This window comes from Myotis brandtii, unplaced genomic scaffold, assembly GCF_000412655.1.
Source record: "Myotis brandtii unplaced genomic scaffold, ASM41265v1 scaffold1042, whole genome shotgun sequence".
Taxonomy (NCBI): Eukaryota; Metazoa; Chordata; class Mammalia; order Chiroptera; family Vespertilionidae; genus Myotis; species Myotis brandtii.
The window spans coordinates 665,328-669,714 of NW_005353506.1; the positions used below are offsets into that span (position 1 = coordinate 665,328).

Genomic DNA, 4,387 nt, shown 5'->3' on the forward strand with positions numbered 1-4,387 from the left:
TTTTCAGGCTGGCCGGCGACTGAAGCTCCCAGCCTCTCCTATTTTTCTTTTTCTTTTTTTATTCTGGGATTTATTTACCTTCTATAATTGAAACTTTGTTGCTTTCACTGGAGCTGAGAGCCGGCTCCTACTCGCTCCAGCTCTGAGGCCATGGCTGGCTGAAAGCAGGTATCTGGGGTTTGTTTAGCTTCTATAATTGAAACTTTGTTGCTTTCGAAGCTCAGAGCCGAGCCGCAGCAGGCGGGGAACCTTGGCTTCCTCCATCACTGGAGCAAGCAAGCCTCCTGCTCACTTCAGCTGTGTGGCTGCCGGCCGCCATCTTGGTTGGGTTAATTTGCATATTGTGCTGATTAGCCAATTGGAGGCATAGTGAAGGTATGGTCAATTACCATGTTTGTCTATTATTAGATAGGATAGTTGCTCTTTCTGCAAGAAGTGCATTTTTAATAGTTTACAGAGCCCTTGGTGCTCTTTCTTTAAAAACATATTTTTTATTGTTTTTTTACAGAAAGGAAGGGAGAGGGATAGAGAGTCAGAAACATCAATGAGAGAGAAACATCGATCAGCTGCCTCCTGCACACCCCCCACTGGGGATGTGCCCACAGCCAAGGTACATGCCCTTGACCAGACTCAAACCTGGGACCCTTCAGTCTGCAGGCTGACGCTCTATCCACTGAGCCAAACCGGTCAGGGCAAGAAGTGCATTTTTAAGTTAACCACTAGAAATAGGAATTATCATTTTTAAACATTCACTGTGTGTCAGGAATTCTGCTGAACACTTCATATCCATATGTTTATTCTTTGTAATAATTTAGCAAAGCTGTGCTGTTCCAATTTTCCAGATGAGAAAACTTAGGGTCACAGAGGTTAAGTAATTTATCTGAGGTTACCCAGTTAAAAAGGAGTGAAACATAACCTTTAATCAACACCTTCCTGTACTGCTTACAGATTAAATCCAAACATGTTAGCAAGGCATTTAAAAAGCCTTTGCAGTGGCCCAAGCTGCCCCTCTATCTCCATTTCCCTCCCTATACTTCAGCCCATCTATTGCTGCCTCATCAGCACGTCCAGCAATGGCAAACCTTTATACCCTATTTCATGCTGTCTCCCCATCCGTGCCTCATAAATCCTACTCATCCTTCAAAGCTCAGTTGAAATGCTATGGTCTCCCCCACAAAGCTTTGATTCTCTGATTCCCCCCACCTATGTGACCTGACACCTCTGTAGAGATTTATTTCATTTGTCTTTTATTGCCATATATAAATGCCCCAGGTTACACTTCTTCAAGGACAGGGCCTAAAATATTTATCTTACGTCACTTACTCAACCTAGAACAATGCACTTAACAGCTTCAAAAGTATTTGTTAGTCATGCATGTTCATTGTTTGCAGTGATAGAAAGTGTATATATATTTTTAATTTGTCTTTATTGTTGAAAGTATTACAGATGTCCCCTTTTCCCTCCATTGACGCCTTCTAGCTCGCACCTGCCCACCTCCCCCGACTCCCCGCCCCAGGCCTTCACCACACTATTGTCTGTGTCCTTGGGCTATGCATATATGCATATAAATTCTTCAGTTAATCTTTCCCCTCCCACCCCTCCACCCCCACCTCTGAGATTCGTCAGTCTATCCCATGCTTCTCTGTTGGATCTATTCTGTTCATCAGTTTATTTTGTTCTTTAGATTCCACATATGAGTAGGATCATGTGATACTTGTCTTTCTCTGACTGGCTTATTTCGCTTAGCATGACTGTTTTACATAGTGAACATGCAATAAATACTTCTTAAATTTAAAAAAAGTATTGTTTGAAAAGCGAAAAAAAGAAATGCTCACTTTCCTAGCCAAGTACCATAAAAGTCCTTACATCCTTTAAATATAATTCTACTTCTGAGAATTCATCTTAAGCAACTAATTCAACAGAAACAAATAAAAGCAACATGTCATTAGAGCATGATTTTACATAATTCTATACACTCTTATGTAATCAGGAACAAGTGTATTTATGAAAATTATATAGAAATATTTGACAGAATAGTAAGTGAGAACAGATACTATAACTACAATACTCTATAATATGTATTCATTCACAATAAATATTTATTGAGTATTTCAAGGAGCTTACACTCTAATAGGGGATGACTGACAATAAGCAATAAATTAAGTAAAATAGATTATACAGTTATATAGCAATAAGTGGGGTGGAGAAAAGCAGGCAAGGGCAATAAGGAGTGTTTGGGTGGGGTTGCTATTTGAATGAAGATAGCTAGGGAAGGCCTCCCTGAGAATAGAGGTTTGAAAAAAACCTGAAGGAGGTTAGATACTCATGAAAAATAAGGACACATGAAAGGTCGTGCTAAGCTTATAGAATTAGGCAAGTTCTGTTATACATTTGTGTAAAATGTTTGCTTCTTAATTATAATTTTATTGTTTTCAAAACTATTACAAAACAACTAATAAACACACCAAAGTTCTGCTAAGAGAAAAACAAAATAAGCAAGTTCAATGAACAAAGGGAAAGACTCTCAACTAACCCTCTGCTATCCACCCCATTAAATGTAAACCTTGGTGTCCCACTTCTAAAACAACTTCTCCAACCTTACCTGTCACTATTCCCCAACCTTCTACTTAAATCAAGATAATATGCCAAGCTTTCTGACATCCCATGCCTATTTCCAGAATTTATCTCACTTGAAATATCTACCTTCTACATATGCAAATCCCATTCCTTCTTCAAATCTCAGTATCTCTAGAAAAACTCCAAAGAGTTAGTTATGTAGATTATTCCGTTTCAATTATCCTTACCTTTAAACAGAGATGAAAATAACAAGAGACCTTCTCACTACAGGCAGGGAGACAGACAAGTTGCAGACAAGCAGTAATTTGCTGGGGCAGGTAAGAAGGAGAGGAATGAAGTGTGAGAACACAAAGGAGAGAGCGTTTAATTCTGCTCCAGGTCAAGTAAGAGATCTAGAAAACTTCAACGAGAGTGACCTGGTTAGAAGTCATGGGAGGTACATGGAGGATATTCGACGAAGAGAAAACAGCCTGAGCAAAGATGGAGAGAGCCATGAAAATTAAAACGCACGGTGCTTTGAGGGCATTGTGCATTAGAGGGAATTTCAAATGCAATAAAACTGAAAAGGAAAATCCAAAAGCGTAGTGCAAAGGGCCTTGAATGGCACACCGCCTAAATCCCTTCGATTATGGTAAAGGTAATGGCAAGTCACGTAAGGCATTAAACTGGAGTTACTGACTTTTGTTTTTTAGAAGGTAACGTGGCCTCCTAAAGAAAGGCTGGACTGGAAAGAGAAGGGACAGCAGACCAGTTAATACATGGCAGGTGTTCCATAAATGTCTATTAACTGGATGAGACTATCACACCGAGAAGAGAGAATTCTTTCAGTCTCCACATTTACAGGCAGCCGCACGCAGTGGGTGCTCAATTGTTCTCCAGTTGCTTTGAATATATTAGTTTCCCACTTTCAAGATCATAAAATTTAGTAAAGCAGAAAGGTGACGAAGAAACATGGCTCCAGGGTCAGACTTGGCTGAAGTCCAAGTCTGATAATTGCTAGGTTGTGGGATTGTGAGCAAGCTACTTAATTTCTTTGTGCCCCAGTCTCCTAATCTATTAAACATAATATTATATACCCCTCACAGGATTGTAGAGGATTAAAAATGAGATGGTACCAACACAGTCCCTCGCACATAGTAAATCCTCAATAAATACTATATTTCTTATGAACTGTATTTGGTGCTCGGGATTACACTAGCACACTAAGCACAGAATAAGGTACTCAGTACTGTGTCCAACCATTTATTCAATCTTTGACAATCACATTTTTCTATAAACTTTCTATAAAAGCTTTAAACTTTCCCCCACATTGACATAGGTTAATTACATTCAGGCCACATGGAAAATAACTTCTTTTTAAAAGCAAGGCAACTGAGAAAGGGAAGAGCATGCTCCTAACAGCTTTTGAAAAGCAGTCTACACAGAAGTCACTTTGACAGGTGTCTGAAGAGCGATGGTCACTGTGTAACCTTAACAAACCCAAAGGCAGAAACCAAGTACAGGGTATCAATAACGGAGCACGGGGCCAGAAAGATGCTGGACACGAGTGACACGCTCCAGTAAGGCACGGTGGTTTTTTGTTTTAAATCGTACCAAGTGAGCTCTAGTCTAGAGAGTACTATTGCTTAAAAAAAAAATCGTGGTGACATTAACAGTTAAGAAAACTCTACCCAGCGATCTGCAACACGAGGAAAAGCACGCTAGGGGCCGGCGGTCGGGAAAGCTGGTTTGGGCCACCGGAGGGACAGCTCAGGGCTCCGGGGTGACGGGACCCAGGCGTTTCTGCAACGGCGGCAGCAGCGGCGGCGCC

At 40.7% G+C, this 4,387-nt stretch overlaps 1 protein-coding gene across 1 annotated transcript in view; it reads right to left on the reverse strand.

Moving 5' to 3' along the window:
- HACD1 (3-hydroxyacyl-CoA dehydratase 1) overlaps window positions 1-4,387 on the reverse strand; it is a 25,689-nt gene that overhangs the window by 20,317 nt on the left and 985 nt on the right. The gene's annotated exons all lie outside the window — the stretch shown is intronic.